At 43.5% G+C, this 18,794-nt stretch overlaps 1 long non-coding RNA gene across 2 annotated transcripts; it reads right to left on the bottom strand.

Moving 5' to 3' along the window:
* Positions 1-3,867: 3,867 nt before the first annotated feature.
* On the bottom strand, positions 3,868-17,355 carry LOC125330567. 2 transcript variants are annotated; one of them, XR_007205607.1, is made up of 4 exons: positions 16,980-17,355; positions 13,150-13,325; positions 9,072-9,269; positions 3,868-7,780 (listed from the first exon to the last, which is right to left on the bottom strand). It is a non-coding gene; the product is annotated as an uncharacterized LOC125330567 (long non-coding RNA). The 2 variants fall into 2 exon arrangements; XR_007205608.1 differs by lacking the exon at positions 9,072-9,269.
* Positions 17,356-18,794: the final 1,439 nt, after the last annotated feature.

Below are 18,794 nucleotides of genomic sequence, written 5' to 3'. Positions count from 1 at the left end.
TTTTGCTCTGGTACAGATAAATGTGAATGCCTGAGAAGGGCTGAGCAAATTGCTAAAGATAGTTGCAATTTTGCACGTCAAGATTTTTTTGGTGAAAACTTTACTTGTAGACAAAGAGGCCAATAATGAAATAGAAGCAAAAATCATTTCCATGGGTTCCTAAGTCACTGAAAAAAGTGTCTGTTAATCAACTTCCTTGTCTGAAATAATGTTCTTTTAAATCAACAACCAAACAAAAAAGCCTTTGCTATCGCTCTTGCCTGGCATGGAATTGGTATTCCCCAAATGGAACCAGCAGGTGTCCAGTAGGTCATTCAGCACAGTACAGCTCCTGACCTCCCTCAGACAAAAGATCCCAAGACTTAGTGGCTGCTACCTGGAGTATATAAAAGACACTGCAAAAACATATGTCAAGAGATATTAATAACGTTGTGTTGAGAGGTATGTATGAGCTACAGGGAGAAGCAAAGTGTTTAGCTGCTTTCCATTCCTTTCACCCAGATTCAGTATCAAAATCAGCCTTGCAGGGCAGTGTATAGGAAGATACAGCTTATCTATAGGCTGGTTCCCAGCTCAGAGCTGTTATGTGCCTGCCCAAGGCCACTACTTCATGGAAGTAACTGCCCCATAGTTGATTTACATGGCCTTTCCACTGTGTGCAGCATCACATTTGCTGAAGCAGCTGCTGCCCCAGCAGGGTATGAAGATATTGGGGCCAGAGGTGCCTAGACCCCACGCTTGGCCAGCCAGCTGTGGGTTTGTATGGCTTGCATTGCTTGGGGCAGCCCAGACCCAGAGTCCCTGCCTCTCCCACAAGGGAAAGCCAATGCAGCCAAGTCCTGTGCTGTTTCCCAGTCCCAGGCCAAGTCTCTGGGAGCAGTCTCCACTCGGCCCCTGGCACACGGGTTCCTCGGGCACCGCGGCACAGGGAGCGTTCCGGGGAAGCCCAAGCCATGGCCATTAGTGCTGTGCTGACAGCAGCCTCTGTGGATAACGAGAAGCCCTTCTGCCTCGCTGCTATTAAACTGCTGCCTTTTCACGAGAGGAATCCTGAATCTTTCCTCAAACCTAAACAAAAAAGTCAGCCTTTTATTCGTTTCATCATTATCTAGGGCTGCCACATTCAAATGATTCTCCAGCAGTCCCTTCATTTCCGAGTGCACACGTCGAGAAGGGATTGGAAGCCTTTTGATTAAGAATAAGAGGTGATGACACTACAACCAGTGCAGGGTTGTCATCATTACCATGTACCTGCACTTCCACAGAGCTCTCGCTCTGGGTTGCCTCTGATATAAAGCTGCTGTACTCTGTGCCCTAATTGAATGGAACTATTTTATAAACACGCATTCCCTGAATCCCAGAAAAGATCCTTTTAGAGGGGAAGATATGGGGAGGGTGGTGGGGAGGTGAGGAGCTAGATGGGCTCAGTTCCTGGCAGACCAATTTTGTCTGTGAGAGAGATTTCTTTGTTCTCTGCAAAACTGCTTGTCGTCTACGAGCAGATATCGTGGGGTTTTATTCCCCTGCAAGTCAAATGAATGATCTGACCACCCACTTTTAATCCTGTGATTTTCTGCTTTTGGCCTGGATTACAAGTCACCTATGGCCATCTTTAGAGCGTAGCAGGCTCTAAGTTTACACAAGGCACCTAAGGGAAAAACATCCCTTCCTTCCTGGCCCTGTTTGTTAACTGTTCACATCTGATAATTTAACTGAGTGACTTGTCACAGTAACGACCTTTTGGTAGCAGCACAGGGAGGAAACCTGCTGTCTACCCACCAGGATGCTCTCATGTGTCTCGTGAGGTTGTATTCATGTTGCATCCTAAACCCACACTGCCGATCATGGGAGTGACACTCTGCAGAGACTTGTTAAGCAGCATCCCTCTTTTCAAGCACTCTATGCTCACACTCTGGAATACCCAGTGGTGATTTACTGTTTTCCAGGTTAACTTTTAAGTGCTGATTTTGACCCATATTCCTGTCCTGGCTATTTCTCTGTTCCCATGTGACCCAACTGCAGCTGTAGCAGGTACAAGTGCTGTACCTGAGCCTCAAAGGATGCTGGGCCAGTGCCTTCACACAAACTTGTCCCCCAGTTGCAGTTCAATAGTTAAACTAATTCTCTGTTATCTGTGTGTCTAAAGGTGAAAGGCTTTTATGTTAAACAAGCTTTCCCTGGAGCCTACGTTTTAGTAAGAATACTCTAAGACTGCTGTATGAAATTATATTAATAGACAACAAAATTACATCCAATTCTTGGTACTATTTCAATAGCTGTGTATGAAATTTACTGCATAAGGGATGTTGAGTTAAAAGTGGTCAGAGGAGCTACTTTTATCTTGGCTTACATATAGCATTACATTTACACCTGAACACAGGGTGAATTATCATCCAGAGGAGTTGAGAAGGAATCTCTTTTCTCTGGGAATGGCAATTATATTTGATTAGGTACATGGGAGCTTTTTCCTCTCCTGGCCAAGGAGCTGAGGGCAGTGCTTTGAAGACACCCAGCCTCATGATCAAGGTGTAAAGCATAATGACAAATGTGAAGTTCCTGCAGGGTCAGAGTCGGCTACAATAGTTCAGGGGAGAGGGCATCGGACTGGGACTTAAGAGGCTTGACTTGACTGCCCTGTTCTTCCACTGGGCTGCAGGACAAATCACTTCCTTTCTGTGCCACAGTTTCCTTATCTGTGAAATGGTGGTAATGAGCCTTTCTTCTTCATTTCTCTTTGTAATCGCTCCAAGAGCTGCAGGTAAAACATGCTATACAAGCACTTGGCATTACTGTGTTTGATTTGTGGGATTTTTCTGTGTGATATCCTAACGCAAGCAGTTGTTCCAGATTTGCACACATGAGCTCAAGGACTGTGGTGTTTGTCATCCTGCTGTTAACAGCTCTTCCCTGAAATCATTTGGATGTAAAGGTAGTACCCTGGGTTTGTTTTTGTTAGGCTATCTGCGGCCTGCAATCTTAGTGCAACAGGATTTGTTAGTGAAGCATAGCCCTCAAACAAAAGCACCCAGAGGATGTGCCTTGTCAGATGCTCTCCTTTGCACAACGAACCCCCAGGTCCTTTTGCCTCTGGTATCTGCTGGTCTCCTGTTGAGAGGCCTCCATGCCTGTGGTCATCAACAGTTTGCCAACATGATGAGGAGGAGGGGGAGGAAAGAAAAATCCCCTTGACATGTGTAGTAACCTAAGCCTCATTCCAAATGTGTTTGCTTAAGCATTGCTAAGGTTTCCCTTCTTCCCCTCCCCATCACTTCTCCCCTCAACCTGCCTTTGTTTCAAGATGGGAGGAGGCTGATGGAGAGGTGGGGGGTTTCTGTGGCAGTGCCTGCTGTGATCTGGGCACTCTTTGTTTGACAACGTGTGCAGAGTCCTGGCAACCAATCTCCTCTTGCTAATGAAATACCTTGAGATGCAGAGTCCTAATTGTGAGGTGATACCCCACCGAGTGTCAGAGCAGGCAGGGTGTGCATGATGCTCTTTAGTTTGGGTCACTGGAAGTGATAGATGCAGGAGGATAGTAGATTAGTTCCTGCTGAAACCTGAGAAGCTGCCTGTGTTGGTGAATGTCACCCAGTGCTCTGCAAATGCATTCAGACAAAATCGCTGAAATCTTGGGTTTCAGGCCTAAGTGACCACAACAGGCACTTGTAGCTCCTGCCTGTGGAACAAACATTTGCTGGACACATTTCAGCATAATAATACTTTGTGCAACAAGCAATCTCTCACCACCCTCTGCCTTTCCTCAGTGTTGTGACAACAGTGTTGTTTGTCTCAGAACACAACTATGTCAATAGCTATTAGAATTGTTTTATTAATGGGTTGCTTAACTTCCATTGACCAGCTGTCAGGGTGCAATATTTCCTTTTTGAATGTGTTTTTATTTAACGTGCTGTTTTTCCCCTGTCTGTTCTGTGGAGCTGGACAGGAGGGCACTAACAGGAGATGCAGGACATGCAGCCTTTCCACTCCTGTAATATACAGATAGTGCTTGGTGCTATTGGCGACCTGAAATATAAAATAATTTGTCCAAGGACACATTTCCTCTCCTCCACATGTCCAGCTCATCTGCTGAACACCATTTTGGAGTAGGAGCTGTACAATGTTGACCAGTGCTGAGGGATAAAAGATCTTGCTCTGATGCAATGAGATTTTTTAGTGGTAAATAGATTCTCAGGATGTCCAACAGAAAACACTGCTTGCAGAGTGAGGTCTGGAGTGAGGTCTCTTGATTCCTAGCCCAGCATGTCACCTGCAATGGGATCTTGTCCCAGGGTTGGAGCTTCAGGATGCTACTACACTTTTATGCCAGAGGACTGCTTGGAGTAAGGGATGTGCTCTGTGAAAATGAAACTGTGACTGTAGAACACTCATAACAAACTGAGGACAATGGACAGTACTATGGCTTCAAGGTTATGAATACTATGAAGGAGTGCTTCTCTTGCATTTTATTAGGCCTTTCTGCAGTATTTAACCCTCAAATCAAATTTCTCCTCCTGTTTCTAAAATTTATAGAGCCAACCATGAAATTAAGGACATGTCAACTGGAAATAAGGAAGCACTTTGACACTAAAATTAATTAAGCTGTTCTTACATTGATCTCTGCAGCATCTGTTTCACTTGTATGCAGAAATGCTGGTGTGCACTACGGGGCCATTTCATACTGGTGGAATTGGATGCTGTGATCAGCCATATGCTGATAAAATTATTCTTTTGTCAGCATGTCTGCCTGGAATTGCTTCAGGAGCTGGAAACATTCAAAGCAACAATGCTCATTGCTGAGTGCTTAAGATTGCTGATGTGAAAGGGACTTTTGGTGTAGTTCCACACTCCACATACACTTCATACCTCACAGGTTGGCAAGCTTGTTCCTTTGTAAGCAGCTAAAAATGGACTTTTAAAGTGCTTCAGTTTTGATACCAAACTTTGTTTACTGAATGGGTTGTAACTTATGTTTGCAAAGCTCCATTCAACTCTAGTCCAGTTAAATCTGGTTCTGTTGCCACTTTGGGGGAGACTGGGTCAGACCCTGGAGAAGCTGGGCTAGAACAAAGCTGATGTAAAAACCTTGCTGACTGTGTCAGGTGGAAGGTATCAGTAAATAGGTTTATTTGTTGGATGGTCTTTTGTGACCTGTGTGTTGTTTGTGCACCTTACATAGAGATCAATCCCAGGCACCAAAATCCATCAGAATATAAAAGGTTTGTGAGGCAAACAGAGCTGCATTCACACTTTGCCTTCCTGTATGATTTGCATCCAGAGTTTGCAATGGGTCCCTATTTCACAGTGCACAAAGAATATGAGATTTATCAGATGCTGGGAGGGGAACTCGAAAGAAGAAAAATGAACCAGCCACTGCAGTGGTTTGTAGAGTAATGACAGAGGAACTGACTCAGTCCTGAGGTCATCTGCATTCCTCCCAGTGTGGCCAGCATTGCACATGATTAAAAAAAAAATTTTGTGGGCCAATTCCATCCATGGGTCAAGACACCCTGATGATGAGCAGAGCCTCATCTGATGATCTGGGTACTGTCCATATCAGTAATTAGTTCCTGAATATGTACCTGAAACAGAGCTGTTACAAGCTTTTTTTTTTTTTTTTTTTTTTTTTTAGGAAAAGTGGCCATTTAAAAATGGGTATTGTGCTGGAGAATTTTCATAGTTTCTGTTTACAGTTGCAAGCAATTCTCTTTAAGCCTTGAAAAGGATGTAATTATTTGCTTTTACAATTAAAGCCGTAAAAGCAGCAAGTTATTGTTGGATGCTCCTTGAAAACAAGCTATCGCTTTTGATGGCTGTGATATCATTAATCAGTTAGTTATCATCACTGGTTTAGGATAAAAATGCCCAAGTAAACACTCTTTAAGGAATTCATCTGAACACTTTTGGGTGTTTTGCATGTGTGTTGTTGAGCACTTGCTGGGCGCTGGCTCAGCCTCGGCTCAAAGCCCTGAAATGTTGGTGCTTTGTAACAACTCCCATCAGATGTCACCACGAGGTATTTGTCTGTCGGCAGTGGCCAGCTAGGTGATTAGCTGACACAGCTCCTCACTCCATGGGTCAGTGGCAAAACAGACAGGCTCAAAAATTTAAGACATTTGTTCTAACTCCTCCTGCATGTCTTGCCTGCTTCATTCATTCAGCTATCAGCTCACTTGTCTTGGCCAGGCAAAATAACACATGTTGACACTTAAAACAAGCTGCTCAAAAATAGCCAGCCAGCCCGTGGTGGGAAGAAATACTCAATTTTTTTTGGACGGGAATTTTTTTTGGCCTTCCTAGGGCTTTTTGCTGTGTCTGGTAGAAAGGAATGGAGAGGTAGCTCCATCTTGCATTCTGAGGACTGTGTGCACCCATGCTTCCACCAGGGCTACCTGATAACTACATTAAGTTTCCTGACTCTGGCCTCAATTTTGTGTCCTGATTTCACAGTGGGAGGAAAATCCACATCAGTCCACAAAGCTGGTTTTAAGAGACAGGTATAGCTTTTTTGTCTCCAGAAGTGCAGCTATCTGACTCCACACTGAAATGGGAAATGTGTTTTCATCAAGTTGCATTTCAAGCTTGTCCCTCCCACCTCTTTTACTCAAGCAGAACCTCTGTGAGCTATGACGAAGGGATAATTTGGTGGCTTAAAAAAAGAGTAGTGGTGATGTTGTAGCCCTGTAGATAAGAAGTATAAATGAGCGTTATGATTGTGAGCTGTAACTAGCCATGAAAAACTAATGCCCAAGGACAGTAATAGAAAATACCAAAGATCTATAGTGGAGCTGGTGGGTTAAGAAAGGGACAGTCCTTTCTTGTTACAGCACAAGGAAAAAGCTGATCTGCTTTGCTTAATTAAAGTTGCATTTGGCACTTAGGAGGGGTAAAAGTTGCTTTCCATTTAACATTCAATTTCTTTGAGAATTATCTCAGTGATGCTACATCAAATTTCAGGGCCTGTTTTCTTGTATTGCCTCCCCTCCACTCAGTGCATGAGATTCTCTCTTGAAGTGGTAATGGCTGGTGATGAAAGCTAAGAGTGGGCCCAAGGTGATCCTGCTGGCCAAAAAAACTTGCCTAGATGGAGGAAGGTAAAGAGCGGTTTTCATGAAATATAAAAGAGGCAAGTGTGATTGAAAGTCAGGGGATATATTTAGATAGAACAGGATTGTGTCCTGTGTCTAGTTTCCATGGTGTCAAAGTCTTAGCTAAATCCTCGTATCATAAAAATAAAACTAGACAGAAATGCACTGTTTTAATGTGTCAGAGGGGCAGTAGGATTTGAAGATCTTGTCAACAGACAAAACAGACTAGTATTATTCTTTTGTAGGAATCAGCACACAAAAGATACTACTCAGTTGACCACAAATACAAATGTTGAGAGACACAAGTGAAAGAATGTTTTGTGCCATGTGTGTAAAGGACTTTATGTAACATACACTGGGCTTAAAGAACCCTGAGAAAAGCCCACATTCTCCTAATATTAAGGGTATAACTTCAGGCTGAGAGGGAGCAAAGTTGTTCAGATCCTTAAAGCAAAATGTTCTGCTGTATTAATTGTGAGAAAAAGACATTCAGCATCCCACTGAGAAGCAAGGCAGAGGAAAATACGTCTACCACTCCTCCATGCAGACCCCAGTCGATTTACCACTCTTTTTTCATAAATCTTAGCAAATATCAGTGGCTGAATTTCAACATATGCTTCTTTTTTCTTCTTTTTCCCCCAGAAGATGTGAAAACCATGAAAATGCATGAATACTTTATTCCTCTTTTTTTAAACCTGGAGAGGAGAAAAGAGGAGAAAATTGATCAGAGGACACATTGCTGCTTACTTCCACGTGTATGTGAGCATGGTTTAAAGCAAAGATGGCCTTATTTTGAGGAAACTCTTGTGTGCACACTGCAGTATTTTAGCAGTCCTGTCCTCAAGTCTACTGAAGTTACACAAGCCTAGGGAAGGCAGCAACTCTGCAGTAACAAGCTGTGGCTTTGCACTCGGGCTAATTACTGCTGAAGTCCAAGAGAGCCGGATTATTTCCTGCCAGAAAGTGCTTGAGCTGCAGCAGAATGAATCCTGTGTGCAAAACCATTTGTGTGAGTTTTACTGTTTTCCATCCTGAATCCTGAAACTGAGGCAGAGCAGAAATTAAGCAACTTGCCAGAGGCTGAAGAGAGGCACAGACTACAAGGGGAGAGGGGTGGGGCTGGTGACTCCCAAGACGCATTCATCACTTGGCAGATTGTGCTGTCCTACCAGCTTGCATTGCAAGGAAAATTAACTACCTAAATGAGATGATTTTGAAAGGACTTTTTTTAGCATCTCCCTCTGCTGTTTTTTGGTAGAGGAAAATATGGGAAGTTAGCCAAAACCGTGTTCCTGTAATGGCCAAATGCTATTCAAGCACCACTACTAATGAGAGCAGGATTTGGCCCTCTGTTTGCCCTGTGCTCTTCTCTCTGCTCTATAATATGTGATGGTGGATCAGGTGTTACTCATCACTGCTCAGAAAACAGGAGAGGCATATTCACAAGAGAAGCTCTAAAACTCATTGAATTCACTGTTAATTAGGGAGGGGAGAAAGCTCTGTGCCTAACACTCTTGCTGAATTCTTGCAAGAAAAAGTCCAGCCTCAAGTATATTTAATTTTTTACTGCCAAGTTAAACCTTTGCACAAAAAAAAAAAAAAAAAAACCCTTACAATGGAAATGCTGACAGGTCCTTAACTATAGTAGCAGTAGCAGTCTCTGCTATAATAAAGATGTTGCATGTTATCAATAATCCTCTTTTTGCCTGAATCCCTGTCTTTCTAAAGAGAAAGGGCTTACTGACTGGGCAAATCTATTTATAAATTTTGTCTTGGCACAAGAGGAGCATATCAACAATGCAGTGGAGATCTGGCGAGGCAGCTGGCCTGACTGCACGCAAGCAGCAAGCTGGGTGTAAAAGCAGGGCACTTACATTTTCTCTCGTTCCTCTAAAAGAGGTAGTGGGAGGAATTAGGACGGGGGAAAAGCTTTCCATTGAACGAGGCAGGGTCAGGGGAGCTACAAAAGATTGAGTAAACTGTCACCCTTGGCTAACTGAAGAGTTTTGAAGGGCTTTCACAAGCTGCTCACCAATGGACAGAGTCATCTGAACTGGGAGCCAGGGTGTGTGTATTTGTACCCCGTGCTGAGGCACGTGCGCCATGGCAGCCCTGGCTGATAAGGACAGCCCCTCCTGCAGTTGGATCACAATTTGCTCTGAATAAAACAATGGAGGGGTAAAGCTGGAAGGGAAAGAGATAAGATCTCAAGGACTGACTTTTTTCCATCTCTGTGTCATTTTAAAAAGGTGTTTTTCGTTGGATAAGCTATGGTGGATTTTACATCTGTTCACTCCTAAGCAAAGTCTTGCAGAGAAGATGATGGACTTATTTAATCAATAGAACAAACTAACCAAAAAAAGTTGAAGCCCTGTCCTTTACTCTCTTTTCACATTTGTAATACTCTAGTAAAATTGGACTTTTTCCCTTCAAATGGTAAGAAATAGAGAAGGCGATATTCCTTAATGTTCCTGTGTACCTGCAGCCATGCAATACCAAATAATTGTCCTATTTTCCCAGGACTTAGGCCCATTCCAGTGTGACAGAGAATAAAGCCACTTAGATATTTACTAAGTGACCGTGTTGCTGTGAGAATCAAAGCTTTGTGAGTTTATTTTTTCTCCCTTCTGCTGTTATGAATGATTTTGAAAATCCCACTCTGAATGTATATGGCTGTCCTCTATTACATGGATGTCAAATTTCCCTCTTCTTATACCCAAAGGCTAAAGTTTACTCAAAGCAAAGAACAGCAAGGATCACATTGCTCTCGTCAAAATAGCTTACAACATGCAACCAATAAGTAGGTCACTTATCTGAATGGGATACTGTATAAGTAGCATGTTTGCCACAAGAGACTTATGAGCGAGTCCCCTATGGTGCACATATAATAGTCTGTCAGTCTGATTCAATTCCCACAGATGTTTCAACTAGACCTTGGTTTAAATGGGGCTGGATCAAGGGGTGTGCATCACGTATGAACTGTGGATGGGCCTTTTTCCACAAGGGCTTACTGAAGTCGCTAGGGATGTCACAAAAGGCCAAAATTGATTGTATAACTTTTTTCAATCTTCACAAACTACTTGAATGATCCAGACATATTCCTGCAGAAAATGCAGGGGAGGAGAATAATGCACATGGCAGCGTTAGCTTGGGGCATCGATGAACTGTTCAAATCTTGCAGATGACCTGACTCTGACCCTTTTAGCAGCTAAAGAATTTCTTTTAGGTTTGTCTTCATTCTCTGCTGGCTTTGGAAGAATTGCTCAAAGTTGGGAGGAAAATGACAGAGACAAAATTCCCAACCAAAGCAAAGGAATTCTGAAAGTCTTTCTGGAGAAGCTGTAATTTAGGGAATTGTCTGCTGACTGCTTTTGCTAATGGAGCACATTACATCCAACGGCAATAGTTTGGGAAAGGAGTTGTGATTCCAGGCTTGGAGGTGCTGAAATTCTCTTCTAGTGCTGTGTGTTTCAGCAGCACTAGAGGAAAATCTCCTTCCCTCTGCAGTGAAATTCCATGTAGGGAAGAGCATGACCCAATGTGTTTAAGTTTAAATTTTGACATGGCTTACGTGGAAGATAACCTTTGACTGCAAGGGCCCAGCAAAGCACTCACTTCAGGAATCATCCAGCTGAAATCTCAATGACGAGTTTGCTTCCCTCTGAGTTTTGAAGACTGTGACTATAATTAGGAGGTGCCTCTGATGGATTCCACCAACACCTCTTCCCCAAAAGGACAGAAGTCAGACTTGTGTGGCTAGTGGGAGATCAAGTGTGAAAGCCAAGACTCCAACTGTATTGCAGTGGACAACCACAAAGAAGGGGTCAGCATCAACACTAACTTAAAACTATTTAAAATGCTGATAACGAGACACAGAGAAAGAATTGGCACTGAGAAAAGATTGTTCTTCAAAGACAAGTTAGTTCTTCTGCAGTTCTCATTACAGAAATTGCCTTGCTTTGGGGAACTGTTCTTCAGTGGTAGAGTACAACATTTTTAAGTGATTTTAAAAAACACAACACTAGAAAAAAAACAGCTCTCTTTGCCCTTTGCATAACTGCTTACGTTCAAAGTCTGGTGGGTCAGTCTAGGGTAGAAGAGTTGAGCATTGAACAGAACTGAACTAGAGCAGACTGCTGGACTGGACACTACAACCACCTGTTGTTTTGTAAGGGAGAGGAGATGCCTCTGGATGTATTGCCCTGGGTATAGTATCTGGAGTTACCTGATTTCAAGGAACATAGAAAGGAAGAAAAAAGTTGTGCCTTACTAGATGCTCCATAAACACCTTCCTGATTCCACTCTCGCTCCTCACCTTGATGTTGTTCTCCTTACAGGCAGCACAGGTTTTACACAGGTCTACCTTTTGCCCTCAGTATTTGCATAAAATTTCAGTGCTGAAAAATATGCTTAAACCAACTGTTCTGGTTAAGGTGTAAAATTAATTGTGATCATCACTCATGCTTGGACCAAGATACTTTACTTTAAATCTGTGTACAGGAACCCTGGGTGCTGCCATCACAAATTATGTGTATGTGGTGTGTCACAGAGAAGGAACGTGTGACCAGGACTTTCATTAGATGGCAGATTTCCACACTAAAATGAACATTAGCAATTTCAGCCTCAAAAACACTTCTTCCTAAAACAGTTAAAAGGCACTGAGAGCAATAAAGTATTAATCATTTGTAAGAAGGTAAAATCATTTCTCAAGGGGCATTTTGTGGTGCTACAGCTTTGCCTTATGCACAGTTTCCTATCTCACACTTCCTTCCTCATTAGGTTGGCATTGGGATAAAAGAGCAGAATGGGTCAGGAGGTCCTGTTCCAAGTAATTAGAGAGTTGCTTCTTTTATCTAAGTGTACCTTGTTAAAGTGTATCAGTGTCAGCCAGGTTAATTGGAACTGTAATACATAATTGATGCTAATTTATGGTTGTTTTTGTTCCAGGATGCTGATGCAGACCCCAAAGTAAGGATACAGTTTTCTTGTTATTAATTATATACTGAAAACCAATATCACGTTGGAAGGAGACCTACAACTTCTATAGATTTTCTGCCACAAAACCCCTTGGTTCACTTTTTGCATTTTTTTTTTCAAAAAGCTCCTACTTAGCCTCAACAAAAAAAAAGTAAATGTTTATTTGTTTTCATCCATAAACTTACTCAATGGAAATGTTCCTCAACTGTGCTCCTGTAAGGAGGGCAGGACTCCAACTCTGTAGCTGAACTATTGTTCCCAAAAAATGCTTTTCCTCCTCAAATTGACAAAATATCCATGAAGAAAGAAGTAAATGCTATTGCTGCATTTTAATTAATTTTAAAAGTGAAGTCAGGGCTGTGCATTGGTGGAAGCTATGAGAAGGAAACACCTAAAAAAGGTGAATGAGAGCCAAGTGCCCTGAACCTTTGAAGCACATGGATTTCCCCATCTGAGGTTTGGACTGCCCATGGGATGGAGGAAGCAGCTTTTCCTGAACAGCATTATTTAGTGTGGTTGGAGGACTGAGATTTTCATGGTGGTGTTTCATCTGAGGCACCTGGGAGTCTTTTTCCCTCGCTGCAGTGACCAGGAACTACAACAGAGGGGGTGTGGGTCAGTCTGCAGATCCTATGTAAGATACGGAGCTGCTTAAGAGAATCGCAGGAGGTGTAGGATGGCCAGACCATGCATTTTTTTCATAGTTTGCACATCTTAGATTCAATGGCTATGGGCTCTCAGTACTTGTACAGGCAAAACATGAGGAATACTTTTCCCTCTTGCCAGTTTATCTGAGATTTTAATCAGATTTTCTCTAAAGAGGGTTCTTGTAGTATCTAAGTATGGCAGGGATTGCCCAGATAATATGCTGTTATCAGATGTCCCTGCTTAGACATATCCAAAAATAATGCTGTTTCTGGGGTTAATGATGGTCCTGCAAGTGCACTGGAAGTTCTCCTGCTCCTGTATGTTGCCAGATATTTGAACTGGTTTGATCTGATATGTGTACAACTGGTTCCTCCTTTAATTTGTTCCTCAGTTGATTTTGTTCTCTGGAAACCAGATGTGGCATAACATGATAACATACCTGTCATGGGTTATACTGGAACATGACACAACATGTGTCAAGTTTCTTTTGAACTTTTCTGAGATCAGGTATCAGTCAAAAGAAGGTCATTTTAATTATCAATGATTAATTAATTAGATGATTGTTGGACAGATGAATCCAAAGATTATATAGCACTCTTAATCAGTGTCTGTAACCTAGAAGAAAAATGAAGATTGTTAAGATGAAAGAATGGAAAGATTGTTGCTCAAAATGTGAGTTATTTGTGTTACATTTGTGTAGCACTTTAAAAGTGATGAGGTGAAGTAGCATCTCTCAGTACAACCTCACGAACAGTGGCAAATAATTAGGAATCACACTGCATTTCAGAAACTACCTCTTGATTTAAATATATTCCTACCCCATTTTGGTTTTTAGATGTCCAAACTGAACTATTTTTATTCATGTTGCTATTTAGGGATTTGAGTGCTGTGCAGAGCCAGCCTGCGCCAGCAGTCCTTGCCCAGTTATTCCATGTGGATCCTCCTGCTGATGCTGCTGGCTGGGATGGCTGGGGACCTGCAGGGTAAAGTGATCCTGATCAAATCGCAGGCAGCACTGATCACAGAAGGCAAGGTGCAGACATTGGAATGGGGATGGTTCAGCAGCAGAAAAATCCTTTCGGCCAGATTGTTTTTAACAATGCCTTGTGTGTTCCACAGCTCCGTAAATGCTGGGGCGCTGAGGCTACTGGTGCTCCTTGCTGGCTCTGAGCTGGACAGTGACCAGTTCAGCCCAGTCATGTGCACAACTCAAGCACTCCTGTGCCCAGTACTGTACACAATCCAAAGTGTGGCCAAACTTCAGTACAAGAGCATTGCCTTTGAAAGGACAGCCTTTTGGAGACCAGTTTACCCAGGGAGGAGCTCAGGGGATGTTAGTGCTTTGCTTCCTACAGTATTTCACTGATGTAGCATTTGCCTTTGCTGCATGTGAAATGTCCACATTAGACAAAGGTCCACCACTGCCCCAGTCATGGTTCAATTCACAATGTGAGGGAGAAGAGGAAGGTCTGGAGGCCAGTCCATGTTTTCCATCAGCAGCAGAAAAATACAGAGGCACCACTGAGCTCCAGCTGCTGCAAAGTGATGAGGAGCTAGGAACTTTCAGTAACAAAACTGCATTTGTGAGTGCCCAGTCAACAGAAATTGTGGCAAAGAGGGCAGAGGGTTTGGCAATTTGATCAGGTTCCGTGTTGCCTGGATGGCTCCATGGGCCAGTGTTTAATATGCCAATTTCCATGTGTCTATAACCACTCAAATTTCCTTGCACTCAATGCTCTTCAAGTACCAGGCTGTACAAGGTAAATATCTTCACAAAGTTTTGGGATCTCGAGTGGTTCTAGTAACTCACATGATGTTGCACCGTAACTTGCTGTGTAGTACTTCAAACATGGCACAGACTGGGTGGTCTTGGCAAATGAGAAGTGCAGCTCAGTATTCAGGGGTTTTTATTTAAGGAGTAATTTGAGTATCTAGCAGCACACTTTCCAAAGATGGTGAGACTGAGACAAACACCATTAAAAACTGAAGCAATCTTGAGGCTATAAGGATTGCATGAAAATCTCCCTTGGCTTTTTATCTCCTTTTTCTCTCCTGTCCGAGAATTTCACAAGAGAGGACTGAGTGGAATCGATTAACCTCACAGAAACTCCAGCAAGTCTTAATATTCTCAAAGGAAGGTCACCAGGTTTCAGTTTGTGCCAGCACTCACTGTCCCGAGGTATTGAAGGCTGGGGAGCTGGAAGTGAACCCTGGTCTCCAGCAAAAGAACTGCAGGAATGTGCCAAGTGATTTGAATAGAAATTGATGTTGCAGTAATTTTTTTTTCCTTTTTTTCATTTCTTTTTATTTCTTTTTTTTTTTTTTTTTGGAAGTTGCTCCTGTTTTCAGGACGGTGCTCACCTCAGAAAGGAGGCTGGGGAATAAGGGAATAATGCTTCACATGGCTGATTGTCATTTTGTGGCACAAAATAAACAGAATGGGGAAGGCAGCAAGTGCATTAGGGCAGGGGAAATAAAGAAGCATTTCTAACCTCTCACAGCAATAGGCAGCAGGGCACATAATGAGCTCTCCTGCACTTGTGTGAACTAAGGGAGGTTGTTCTTTCCCACCTCCCTCCTGATGGCACATCTACTCGTGCCCTGTGGAGAGCAGTCAGCCAGGGTTAGCAGCAGATAACCCTGTCTTATTAAGTGCAGGGTCTGATTTTAGGGGTTTCTTATTGGATTTGATTGGAGGATTTTATTCTCCCTAATGGGTGGCTAAGTAATGTTCAGGCCATCACCTTGGAATTGGCTGGAGTTTTTCCAAAGTTGGGATGTCCGTTATCTTCATTGTAGCTGCAGCTGCTCAGGTGAGGAGCCAGAGCTGAAGTAAATAGCCCTTAAGAAAAACAAACCTCCCTTTTTCCTGTAAATGCTGGTAGTAATTATAAACAAATGGATCATGAATTGTCTGGGATACCCATAGCTTTGCATCTGTACAGGCACAGGCTTGGCATGGCAGACAGGCAAGTTGTGGGAATTTCCTTCCTCTCAGACATTTCTCAGCTCTTTCTGAGACTGCCTGCTCGCCCCTGCTGCTTTCTGCACCATATATACTGCTTTGCATTAAATGAATAATGATAATGAATATATTACTGACTTGGGAGTCTCTTCAAGACAAGTAACATGCAAAAATATCTCAAGGTCACCTGTTTCTAAGCAGTCCCCCAAAGTCCATGGGTTTGTATTTTTATTTTTTTGTGGGAAGAGACTGTAGAAAACAAGGTATTTCACTTCTTAATAAACAGTTAACTCCAGCAGTGACTGAACAAAACTGGCTAATCAGGGCTCCCTCAGGAGGGCCAGCAAAACTGGGAAGGGTACCACTGCTCATACCAGAAGAGTAGCTTTTATAGCTTCATCACCTGCTAGAAACACTTAAAGTGAGAAATACTCTCCTGCCTGGTCCCCAGCCCCGGGAGCAGCCCTTCCCAGCCATCACTGCCTTTGGAGGTCCTTACAGGTTTTGATTTTTTTGCCTCAGGGACACTTAAATTGGGAGGCTGTGCTTGCCACGAAGCAGATGCTGTTCCCTGGGGGGTTTTGCTGCTTGGTGTTTAAATCACGCTGCCATTGCAGAACAGTTAGGTCTTTGTTTGGGTTTTTTGTTTGTTGTTTGTTTTTTGGTTTTGGGTTGGTTTGTTGGGGTTTTTTTTGGGGGGGGGCGGGGTTGGTGCTGTTTTCCTGGTTACAAGAGTCATGGGGTGTTTCTGCTGAACTGCCCTGCTTACCTGTCGCAATGTTTTGGCACCGATGGGCACTGATTGCACTGACGATGCTACAGGAATGCGAAGCTGCCGTGTGCTTTCCTGTGACAGGGTGATGTGCCCCTCGGCAAACACCGCCTTTGCGACCGAAATATTCCGGTGTTACACAGCACCCCTTCAAAGCCGGTCACATTAAATCAGTGGAGATACTTTATTTCAAACGTGTTTTTCTGTCCCGAGCTCTATGTGGTGCGTAGCTACATTTTTAAACTCTTAGCCTTCAAAAACTGATCACCAGAACTGGAGGTTTATTGAGCCTCTCTTGACAAGCTTAGGCTGTAAGTGGTTTTTACACCAATTACAGAGTTCGGCTCGAAAATACAATACATCTTGAAGACATTCCCGGGAAATACCCAGTGAAATGGTGCATATCTCAAATTTTCTCAACGTGTGCCCCGTTCCCCAAAGAGTTTGTAGCCGCTGTGTCGCAAACCTAAAGTGAAGGAGCAGATTTACGTTTCGCAAATGACCCTGTAAATGCCCCATTAATTCCACGTACCTGGTTAGTGGAGGAGGGAAGAGAACGGGTTTGGTGACATTTGAAGCGGGAGGCAGAGCCGAGCTCTGAGCCTGGAGCTCCCTTTAGCGACGGCGGCGGGCAGTGCACGGCTGCGGCTCCCGCATCCCGCCCAGCTCCCACCCCGGGGAACTGCTCACAGAAATCCCGGTTCTCAGCAGTGTTGACACGAATCTTAAAAGGAATCTCACTTTGAGCCGGGGATAGATGCCAGCGCTCCCAATTCCCACCTGGTAACAGGAGAGCAGCCGGTCCTTCGTTTAAAACGCTCCGGCGAGCAAAAGGCTGGACTCCTTCACAGGATGCGAGTCTGGGCTTGAACCCCCCAGCTGAGCTGGTTCTCCTGCTTGATTTAGAAAGCAAGTGCCTCTAATGCCGCGCTCTTAGAGCTGGGACTGGTGGGACTTGAAATGACGTTTTCCTTCTTTGGTCAAGTGGGTTACAAAAACAAGTGTGCTGTTGTTAACTGTGGGCTCCAGCCAAGGGCGATGGAAGACCTCAGGACCCAAGAATTTATCTGTGGAGAGTAAAAGAGGCCAGATGGCCTCTTTTGTCCATCAAAAGCAAAAGACAGGGAGGAATAATCTCCTCTCTCCACTGAGTGTGAATTTCCCTGTCACTACAAGGACACCCCATAGGACTCTCAAGTGCTGAGTGTGTGACTTGCTGGTTTCACCTCCTCTCTTCCACCCTGCTGAGGTGGCTGCACCTTGGGCATTTGGAGCACTGTATCCTGTGGTCTCTTTCCCCCTTTTTGATCCCATGGGCAGACTATGCTGGCTTCTCTGGAAAAGCAGGTTCTGGTGGTTTTCTCTGGCCTGTGAGCTCTGCTTCCCTGAGCCCCTGCTTTGGGAGTGGAAGCTATAAAGCCTCCTGTACCCCATGGCTGTGGATGTGGAGAGGTGGGGCAGATAACAGTTTTGTACTCCAGCCTGTTCCCAGCAACTTGTGTGCGTTGCCCTCAAATCCCCGAGGTGATGATGTAGGATCCTTTTGCTGTAGCCCTGCAATCTATGGCATCATAAGTTTTCAAGGAAGTAATCTATAGCTTTGATAATAAATATTCAGAGGGCACTGAAAAGCCTCTTCCCTTATATATATCTTTATAAGGAGACTCTAAGTCCAGTCTCTGTATCCATTCAGTACAGATAAACAAAAACCAGTGATCTGCATTGCTGGCAGCTTATACTGAATTTAGACTGATGGCCTGGATGTAAAATGTTTGATTTCAGTATCAACTGGTTGTCCAGTCTGCAAAAGCTTTTCTATGCCCTCCACAGAGATATTAGAGTAAAAATGCAAATTTGAACCCCCTATATTATAGGATTTGGTGTGTTTCAGAAGAAGATAAAGAATGAATGTCTTCCTCAGGAGCAGAAGCCTGTGCCCAACTTTGGAGCAGAATCTACATTTCCTAAATTCCAGGAGTGGTCAGATCTTGTGCTACTCAGCTTCCAGCACACCTCAGGGAAGACAAGTTGCATGGAGTAGCACATTCAACAAATGGGCAGGAAATCAGCAGCAGGTCTAATTGATGACTTTGAAAGATGGGGAGCTGGCAGGAGAGAGCAAGGGATAAGATCTTGAAAACGTTGCAACTTTCCATAAACTTGTTTTGTTTAATTCCAAGATTGTGAACATGTGGTCCATCAACTTCTCACAAGCATTTAAATTTCATTTCCTAGAGCGACTGAGGGATAGCTATTAATGCAGGATGGTGGGAGGTGTGTTCACAAATCCATTTATCAGATAATGGGATTAACGCGAATACCTCCGGAGCACTGCTTTAGAAACTTA

This window comes from Corvus hawaiiensis, chromosome 10, assembly GCF_020740725.1.
Source record: "Corvus hawaiiensis isolate bCorHaw1 chromosome 10, bCorHaw1.pri.cur, whole genome shotgun sequence".
NCBI lineage: Eukaryota > Metazoa > Chordata > Aves > Passeriformes > Corvidae > Corvus > Corvus hawaiiensis.
This window is presented reverse-complemented; position numbering and strand designations above follow the sequence as displayed.